The sequence below is a fragment of the Tachysurus fulvidraco genome, chromosome 16, assembly GCF_022655615.1.
Source record: "Tachysurus fulvidraco isolate hzauxx_2018 chromosome 16, HZAU_PFXX_2.0, whole genome shotgun sequence".
NCBI lineage: Eukaryota > Metazoa > Chordata > Actinopteri > Siluriformes > Bagridae > Tachysurus > Tachysurus fulvidraco.
This window is the reverse complement of record NC_062533.1, coordinates 13,747,624-13,758,365: the sequence shown is the minus strand read 5'-3', so window position 1 is coordinate 13,758,365 and position 10,742 is coordinate 13,747,624. Positions and strand designations below refer to the sequence as shown.

Genomic DNA, 10,742 nt, shown 5'->3' with positions numbered 1-10,742 from the left:
TAATCGGAAAATATCCTCACTTCACCCCATTATAGATTTTCTTTCCCAAAGACAGCACATTGCTTAATAAACTGTTGGCCTTCCATCTTTAAAATGATAGTGATTTGACTTTTAATCCATGAGAGCCAGTTTCACAGAATAGCTGTGATTAAAGTGGCCTTCCCAGCTTAAAGTGATTAATTCAGAATCCTGATATAAACTGTGCTGGCTCTTTGACAGCCTGGATCCCTGATTCCAAATGCCAGCTCTCTTGGGAATGCAGGAGGAAGGCAGCCTTCTTCTCTGGACTGTTTGCTCAGCGGCTCTCTGAGCGGTCTTCACCAAGCCGAATGAAATGCAGGGACACAAACAATGTGCTGAGGAAAGAATGGAAGAGCGGGAATGAACAGTTTGGACTATTTGCTCAGCAGAAGGCCAGCCACAATGGCATGCCAGCGGCTTTCCCATGAATCGAGAGTAGAGTCTTAGCATTGCCTTTCTTTTGTTGACTGCTGTAAGGTCACAGCTGCTGCTGGCTGTTAATTCCCACCTTTCATGATACCATGTGGCCGTGATATTACATATAAATTAAGTGCAATGGTGAATCCACAAAATAGCTTTTTACACTGAGTGGTTCACATGGTGTCTGCAACACTGTCATGCTATAATAAAATGATAATGGAATTTATAAGTGAAGTGTTTCTCCTGCCGTGTCACTGCTATTTGAAATAAACCACTAAATTATTTTATTTTGTGATACACTAGGGTTAGGGTTACACTGCATTTAGGGTTACACTGCGTTTAGGGTTACACTGTGGTTAGGGTTACATTGTGGTTAGTGTTACACTGCATTTAGTGTTAGACTGTGGTTAGGGTTACACCGCATTTAGGGTTACACTGTGTTTAGGGTTACATTGTGGTTAGTGTTACACTGCATTTAGGGTTACATTGTGTTCAGGGTTATACTGTACTGTGGTTAGTATTACACTGCATTTAGTGTTAGACTGTGGTTAGGGTTACACCGCATTTAGGTTTCACTGTGATTAGGGTTACACTGTGGTTAGGGTTACATTGTGGTTAGTGTTACACTGCATTTAGGGTTACACTGTGGTTAGGGTTACATTGAAGTTAGGGTTACACTGCATTTAGAGTTACATTGTGGTTAGGGTCAGACTGTGGTTAGGGTTACATTGTGGTTAGCATTACACTGTGTTTAGTGTTACACTGTAGTTAGGGTTACACTGTAGTTAGGGTTACACTGTAGTTAGGGTTACACTGCATTTAAAGTTGCACTGTGGTTTATGTTACACTGTAGTTAGGGTTATACTGTAGTTAGAGTTACACTGCATTTAAAGTTGCACTGTGGTTTATGTTACACTGTAGTTAGGGTTATACTGTAGTTAGAGTTACACTGCATTTAAAGTTACACTGTGGTTTATGTTACACTGTAGTTAGGGTTATACTGTAGTTAGAGTTACACTGTAGTTAGAGTTACACTGCATTTAGAGTTGCACTGTGGTTTATGTTACACTTTGGATAGAGTTACACTGTGTTTTGTGTTACACTGTGTTGCGACTTACAATTTGGTTTGGGTTACTGAGGCTAAAGTTATTAATACTGTTTAATTATGGTTACTGCGATTAAGGTTACTGAGTTGCTAAGGTTATTGTCAAGGATGTTATTGTTAGAAGTAGGGGTATTAATGTCAAATAAATCAAAATCTTGATATTATTAATTCTAAAATCAATCATATTTTGAGAAAATGCCAGAATCCAGTCTGCCTCATGCATCAGTGCCACTGTATGGCACTTTTACTCACCACCTTTCAGCAGTTTTTCACTCTCCTCAAGACTTTGAGCTTAACTGCAAATGACGCCTTCATTTTTTTTAAAGCTTGTGCAGCACTCCCATTGCTCACTCACACGAAACTGTTAGCTATCTCACCGATGATGGATTTTTACCTGAAGCCTTTCATGTATAATATTATTTAATAACTGAGTGGTACATATGGATACCTCATAATTTGTTAACAGGAGCCATGTTTAGAAAGCCTTTCTTTATGTACAGATTACATTACATTACTGCAAAATGAACAATAAAATGTATTAATTATACAATTTATTTAACACCATTTGCAAACATGTAGAAAATACAACAAACAGATCAAACAGTTAACCTGGAGTATCTTGTTTCTCCAGATATTAGTTTTTATCCCATTTAAGGCGCCGTATTCACCTTATATTATGAATAGAGCTCATGAATTAAATCAAGTATTGTAATGAAATAAAATTATAAACTCTGAAGAACTATACGGTAGCTTTCTGAAATGTGTTGACTGTCTCCTTCCCGTACAACATTTTTTATAATTTCCAATAGTTTTAACATCTTGCATACAATGATACAAATTCCTTTGATTCAATTAAAGGATGTTCTCTGAAAAGTTATAAAGAGACACGTCATTTCTGGTTATGGTGTCTTTGTGTTCTATAATTTTCCACTCTGAAAGCCAGGCTCTGTAGAAGGCAGCATGGAGCACAATGGCTTTGGGTGTGGGTAGGATGTATGAGTCAGAAATGTCTTGGCTTGTTTTAACGTTCAGGTTTCTATGAATCCATTCTGCTCTGGGATTACACTGGCATTAACCGAGTCTGTGCTTCAGTTAAATAACCATCTTAACTGAAGTTAAACAATTGTGCAGTTGTATTTCTCAATCTGGTTGCTTTTAGCTGCAGAAAGAGTAAACTACATTGATTCAGGTTTCTAAGTGGTGCAACCGAAAAGTGTTTGCTCAATCATCTGGAAATAGTTTAAATTTTGACAATGCCACAGCCATCCATAGCCAAGAATCTATGAGAGATAAATGGGATGTGTTCTGTGGGTGAGAAGGATGGAATTAATTTCTGCCCTGGTAATATATGTGGCACCAGTCATGGGTATCTGAGATCTCATGCATGGGGAAGTTGGAGCTGTGTATCTTTCTAAAACTTGCCATATAAATAAGAAGTTGCTCAGGACAGCTACGCTTTTCGATCACCTTTAGATCAGAATCCCAGAAGAGTACACCAGATTGCAGAATTAAATAAGGAACATTAATCAAGATGGGGGACACCAGGAACAGGTGAGTGCTGTGTTCCACAGTAGAGAAATAACATATGACAGGGTCATGCATTCAAGATGTAGGCTGATGGGAACTAAAATCCAAGGCACTTGTACTGTATATCCTGACAGATCTTTAAGAATCAGTTAATTGTATTCAAATGCTGCATACATAGAAAAAGCAATTGTGCATAGTACATTTCTATTAGAGCATCTGTTCATAATATTAGCTCATAATTAGAAACCCTGTTTGTATTTTTTTTATCAAAGCTATGACAGGTTTATAAGCTTTGCCCTATTATCTTATTGTTTATATGGTTGGATTCTCAGGTACATGTTGGTGCTAGCCCTTATTAGACAATAGACATAAAAATCACTAAAAGATTTTGAGGAAAATGCCTTAGTTGGTTAACCCATCTTGATTTTGAAACAAAGGCTAGGATTTAAATTAAATCCAATCAGTCAGTCACAAGCTTGTGACATCATATGAGACCAACCTAATAGTTTACATTATAAGCTATATATAATGCAGTGGTGGCTCAAGCGGTTAAGGCACTGGGTTGTTGATTGGAGGATCAGAGTGCAAGCCCCAGCACTGCCAAACTGCCACTGTTGGGCCCTTGAGCAAGGCCCTTAACCCTCACTGCTCCAGGCGTGCTGTATCAAAGCTGACTCTGCGTTCTGACCTTAACCTCCAAAGTCGGGGTATGAAACGAAAGAATTTTTCTGTGCTGTAATGTATTTGTGTTCAAAATAAAGGCCTATTCGATTCTCTAGTCTGCTAGTGAACCTGACTAGCTACAGATGGAGAGATAACTAAGTTGGTCTTAGTGAATATACTGTACATAGATGTGGGTGTTCTGATGGAGATACAATATGGATGATACTCGGACCCTCCAATAACACCATCCACATTTTGCTGATATAACACACTATAGAGGAGATGTATTACTCTCCAAGCATTAGTTTGCATCCTTTGCCCTATTTAATTAAAAGTAATTAATACATTGTGTAAACACATTCCTAGCACCAGTCCAAAATACTAGCCAGCACATGATACAATAATTCTTATTGTAGTAAATTGTGACTCTTCGACCCTGATAACTTGCAATTTCCAGGAAATAAATGAGCTCGAAGGCAAAGAGTCTGCAATCCACATGTTTAATGGCAAGTGTTCAGGTAAAGCGCTTCTCTCATACATGAGGGGTTTAGCTCTTAATGAGCGTTACAAATACAGAAATAAATAATGCTATAACGAGAAGGCAGAGCAAACATATCATCTACTGTGGCTCTCGTTACACCGCCGGTAAGTTCTCCTACATCATCATCACTTATGTGCCTCACATATCACAATAATGTGAGGCATGTAAAACATAGTTTTGGCCTTACAAACTATTGTAAGCTGGTTCTTAGCCCACATATTAGTCATTAAATGATGACTACAATTAAAGCTGTGTGTTCTGAGTGTACAGTGTGTTTATGTGTAATAAAGGCTGGTCTTCACTAGCACCCGCATGTACCTGAGAAACTCATAAACAAGATCAAAGGGGAACTTCATAAATCCACCACTTATTAAACACTCAAACTGACATGTATTGTATATTTTGTATGCAACTACCTTGGCAACATTTATTAGCATGATACCAGGAACTAACACAGCATATGCTAGACGTATGCTCTATAGAAGTGTCTAGCCTCTTGTTTTCAATGAGTTGTTTCTCATAAATTGCGTCACTGTTCAAACATTGTTTTATGCGATAAACATGACTTTATAATTATCACATAAATTTAAAGCGAAGTAGCTATGGGTACCATCTCTGTAACTCAATTAGGACAAGGTGAGGGTTACTGAGCTGGGTGCAGTTAATAGAAGCTGACAAAATTATATGAAGAATAATTTTGTTCATTTGTAATAACTACACATCACAGCAAAAACATTTTGTCTGACGTGTTTTAATCAATGCATTCCCCTATTTATATTTGTTATTAACTTTGGTGTACACAACTTTCATTTTCTGATTCAAAAAAATCCAATTCCCAAAAATCAAGAACTCAGGGAAATACAGACTTTGTGTAAATAAGATAAACGGTGTATCATCCTGGGTTTCTAAATGACTGAATCTAGCATTAAACTTGTCACTGTTGTCTCGGATGCTTGTGCTGTGACTGCAGAGAAAATCGCAGTGAAGTGGAGTAAAGACAATAAGCAAACAAACAAGAAAAGCAAGTTGATCTAGGATGAGGTAAGACCATATAAAGTTTTTATTTTCTATGCAAATAGTTCATTTAATGGTTGATGCTTAGTATATGTTCAGTGTGAAATTTTGCCAATGTTAAAGCTAGGTAGGTTTTGCTATCCTTAGATTGCTGGCAGTTAGGGATATCATAACCTTTTACAAGGATAGCATAGCACTTTTCTGTTTGATGGCATTTGTGTGTAGGGAAGAAGAAATTGAAACATGACATGATGAGATTTTATAGTTAAAGGCCAGAGGCTTCTTAAAGACACTTCTTGGAGGCACTTTGTAGAGTTGATGTAACACTTAAATAATGCTACAGGGTATTATTCATACATTTTTAGATTAACAACATAAGTGTCAAATAGACAAAAAGTCAAACAAAATATTCCCTTAGTTCTCTTAATTCTTCTTTATGAACTTAACATCTGTGACATAATACTGCAATATCACGGTTAAATGAAATTCACCTTGAATATAGAATTTAAATTTTGCATTTGGTACAATCAGGATAGTTTCTGGTTAACAACCTTAACCAGTTACGTAGCTATCTAGATTACAGTGACGAATCTGTAAAACTATAGGCTAAAACACATCAGTGTTTATTTTATTGTTCATGTACCTTTGTAAAAAATATGGCTATTACCGTTCATAAACTCATAAACAAAGTGTTTATAGGTTGAAAATGGGGCTGTGTTATTTCTACCCTCCATTCAGACTTGAAGACTTTGTTGACTATTATGTTCAGTAAGTCTGTGGAGTGAAATGGGGTGCTCAGCATGCTGCACCAGGGTTGCGAAACAACTAAAAAGGCAAACAAATCAATGGAACATTTGTTTATTTCTGTCAAGTATGTATGAACTGTATATATATATATATATATATATATATATATATATATATATATATATATATATATATATATATTATATATATATATATAAAATCATTGCTCACTCTGTGACTGTAATTAATATTTCAAGAGAATGTAAAATATAGGTCATTGCTAATAACTTTATGAAGATGAACATTTGTTAAAGGACGGATATGTTAAAGGCAGTCACTGATTCACACATCATTACCAAATTACAGACATGACTTCATTTAGAAATGCCTTATAACCTGCAACATATGTTTTTGTCTGTATATGGCAAGACTGAGTAAAAAGCATCCATTAATCATTAACAGGGCTAAAAGTCTAAACCTTTTGTATTCCCATGGTGCCTCTACTATCTGCCTGCCATGTGACATGCTGGGGCCTTTTCTCTCGCAGATCATGGAAAGCCAATGAGCAAACACAGGTGTTTTGGAGGCAGCGCATGATGTCAGGGACAACCGCAAACAAGGCCAGCAATGCCTGACCCAGAGAAAGGCAATGTTTGCTGCTGATTCCCAGTTTAAGCTGACATTTCAAGTCTGACTGCTTTTCTCTCCTCGACAGCCAGTATTCATGCTGCACGTTTGACATTAATAGAAAGAGCGGGAGAAAAGAGAAGAAAAAGGAAATTGGTCCAGAGCAAGCACAGACATGCTAACACTTTTGAGTGTACCAGTGGATGGTAAAGTGTGAGGCGGAAAGTAAACTAATTAATGTTGTCCAGCCTCTCACTTTTCAAGACAAAACAAATTTATTTATCTCAAGTGGGGCTATTTAACTGACCTCCTGTGACAGAGGAAGTCAACATACAGGTTAAAGCTTCTTGTAACACTGAAACGGTCATTTGTTAGCACCCAGCTATTGTACAGAGTAAAGAACTGGCTAGTGAGAAAGTGCTCAAGTGCTTAATCAAGCAAAGTAATTATTGGTTTGGTTTAAATAAAGGTCCATTGTTATTTCTTTCTGAGTTAACATAACCCCTAAATAAATATTGTGTTTATTGAATAACAACACAAAAATGCTGGCTTAATTTATTTGTAATGAGCACATTGGTAGACATCAGTGAGCGCTTTTCATATATTTTAAGTAATAATTAGTCTGGTTTAAATAAAGAGACATTGATTTTCTTTCTGAGATAATGTTATATTGTATATGTTGTACAATGTACAATAAAACCCAACACAAAAATCTTTCACTCTGGCTTCAGTTTATTTGCAGTGACAACATTGGTAGTCATCAATGCAGTCTTTTTTAAAAAGGTTTGTGTACATTGAAGAAAATACTAGAAAGTTTAAGTCCACTAGAATAAAATACATTAAGTCCATTATAACAGTTAAGATAAATAAATATGGTTTTATAATCAATCTATGCAAGTTACATATACAAGTTAGAAATTAAGTAAATATGAAAATTTTATTTATAAAGCACATTAATGCATTCATTGACCCATGTAATGTTATGCTAATTATATTTATTTTTTTACTCTATTGCTAAGTAAAAATCAAAAGTAACCCCACCATTAATCTTAACTTGAAAACTACTAACTATTGTTTTTTTTATAAGAATAGCTAATTTGCTATCATTCTCATTGATTACTCACATTGATTAATTGCACAAACACTCATATCTTTACTCCATACACCAATGTTCAAACTTATAATACACAGTTGCTGCAACTAAACAAATTGATCTGTTTAGAAAGGTGATATCTGTCTGGAGAAAACAAAACGGTGTAAAGCTCTAATCAGTAAGGAAAACGAGGTGATGAATCCAGTCAGCAGCACTTTGACAGGTTTCTGCATGAACACTTGGCCCATGAAACATAGAAATGTCAGAGAACAAAGAGAGTGACTGTATGCAGATTACCCACTGTTAGTGCCTTAAGCTACACATTGGTGTTACGGTTACTGCTCTCACCAGAATGACTAAATAACTACACTAAAATATCTGCTGTTAAATTACTTTAAGTTTCTTTTGGAACTTGGCTTCATAGAAAAGCTCATAATACACAGTATAATTTCCAAAGCCTCCAAATTCCTTGATGTGTTGTGTGTCAGCATGAAAATGTTTGTAGACTGCAGTAACCTGCCTTAACATCCCTTTACACAGATTGGCCTGCAGATAAAGGCTTAGCTATTAACCTGCCATGTCGCCTGCTGCAGGAATCGTTTGCAATGTGGGAGGAAAACACAGCTCGCTAAGTTCTCTCCTGCTCCTGCCATGACATCACCTACCCAACAAAATGACCAGATTTTAAACCTGTTTGATGTTTCAGACTTTAAAGCTCTCATGAATTTATTGTGCCCTGTTTAGATCAAAGCCAGTTTCGGTTCATTGTTCCCAGTAAGTCATCCATCATAAAGTCTTGTGAAAATTCTTTGATTTGGATTAATACCTGTGTCAGGGTTGCATAAGAAGTGTTCAGTTAGCTTTTAAATCTGAATATGATGATCTTCAGTCAAGAAAATCTAAGTTGAATCAGAATAGGATTTTACCAAACATTCTAATAAGATCAAAGAGAACAAGAGTATTTTTGTTGGATTTTACAATTAAATTGTTTCAAGTATTTCGACAGAAATCTCATCGGTCAGTGTTGTTGCATCATAACTTCACAAGGGCCAATCAGGCTCCAGTATGCAAATCAAACTCTAGATCACCAGGGATAGCATTGATTGAGAAAGGTATAAATTTCAAATTTTTATGTTCATAAAATGTGGATTTCTTTATAATGGGTTTAAAATACTAGTTCCTATCTGTGCCTCTTTCTTTCCAATAATATTGGTTGTGGAATTAAAATGTAATGTCAAGCAATGTATTATTCACTATAAGGAACCTTTACTGCAGAACATCTATGTGGGAAATGCTTGCCTCATGCTGTGTGTGGTCCCATGTACTTTTTAGCTAGCATTAACCTTTAACAGGACCTGGTCATGGTTCAAGTGCAGTCCTTTCGAGACAGACATGCTGTCCCCCATTGTGGGTTTCCAGAGACAATTCCCCTTTAGTGAGGAGATGGAGGACTGATAAGAGTAAACTCCATTTTCAGCTTCTGTCAACACTCAACAGGGAGCACTTAGTTAAGCCTTTCTTGGAAGCAAACGTTCCCATTGGGTGTGTCCATAAAACATGTTGAAGCCTAAAAACCACAGTGACACTCTCAATGAAAAGCAGCTCCTACTGCTAAAATCTTATTTTTCATCGTATGCCTTTAAGCTTAAGCACCTCTAGCAGGGAATGTTCTGTTGTATCTGAGGTAGATTTTAAATTCAACATCTGGGAAATAGCCAGCTGCTGGCACTGAGAGAAGCCGGATCACCAGAATGGGAAGCTGAACATGTTTTAGGCAAAAGGATTCAGGTCATGACTGAGATAGTGTGAGGTTTAACTCTGAGGGACAATATTTCACAGTGTCTGCTTATTTTAAAAAGGGTATTTTATCACCGTAAGTAAATGTGTAGTCAAAAGTCAAGTAGTCGAAAGTTTGAGATCTTGCCAAAACCATAAATCAGAAACCACCATTTCTTAAATATTGGCTTATTAGAGACAGATCAATAGAACAAATACATTTTCTAAAGTTACAGAATAGTCAAATATACCAATTCAAAGCCCAGTCAAGATGTGTGCAGATGTGTGAAAACTTGCACATGAACTGAACCTTATTAGGCATCACTGATATGTTTGGTCAAGGTTATCTCACTTTCCCCAAAATCTTCAGGTGACTCAGGCAGCAGTGGCAGGGTAAAACTCCATTGAATGGAAGGAAGAAACCTTAAGAGGAACCAGACTCAAAGGGGAACCCATCCTCATATGTATGACACTGGAGGGTGTGATTATATATATATATATATATATATATATATATATATATATATATATATATATATATATATATATATATATATATATACACAGTCTGACAAATGTTGTATTGAGGAGGTTGTTGTCCTCAAAGACCACATAGAGTTTTGATCTCTTTTTTGGTATCGCAGAGTCTAACTGGAGCTGGTAGATCTCTAGATACCTCAGTATTCTCATGGAGTCGGCCTCATCTCAGTGGAGGTCCAAAATCTTCATCGCACGCAAGACAATCAGACAATCACAGTTACCACCGGCCCCTGGACTGAATGCACAATAAAAAAAATTCTGAACATCCAATGACGAAGGGTCAGTAAAGGCACCATTATTACACATGCTTTTAAAGATGCAATGTCTGCAATTTAGGATGTTACAGTCCCAGGTACTCAGAGTTCAGATCAACAGTGATTTACACCCCAGTATTCTGTAAACACTATCAGATCACCAATTCACAATGTCAAATCCAAGAGCATTACCCATGTAGAACTGTAATAGTCATCAAGTCATGAACAGAAAGTTTAAGTTTATCAAGTTCCTGATTATGTCAAAGATACAAAGCAGAGAATAATCCCAACCAAATATAGGCTTAGTTCACATGTCAGACATGACAGGTGAGTTTGAGTTTGAGATGCACTTCCTTCTATACTTCTATAATAAACTTTGATGAAATGTTACATCATGAATGCGCTGCCTGTCAT

At 36.5% G+C, this 10,742-nt stretch overlaps 1 long non-coding RNA gene across 1 annotated transcript; it reads left to right on the top strand.

Moving 5' to 3' along the window:
* The first annotated feature begins 2,327 nt into the window (after nucleotides 1-2,327).
* On the top strand, nucleotides 2,328-7,309 carry LOC125139054. Its single transcript, XR_007138167.1, has 3 exons — nucleotides 2,328-3,097; nucleotides 5,248-5,318; nucleotides 6,586-7,309. It is a non-coding gene; the product is annotated as an uncharacterized LOC125139054 (long non-coding RNA).
* The last annotated feature ends 3,433 nt before the right edge of the window (nucleotides 7,310-10,742 follow it).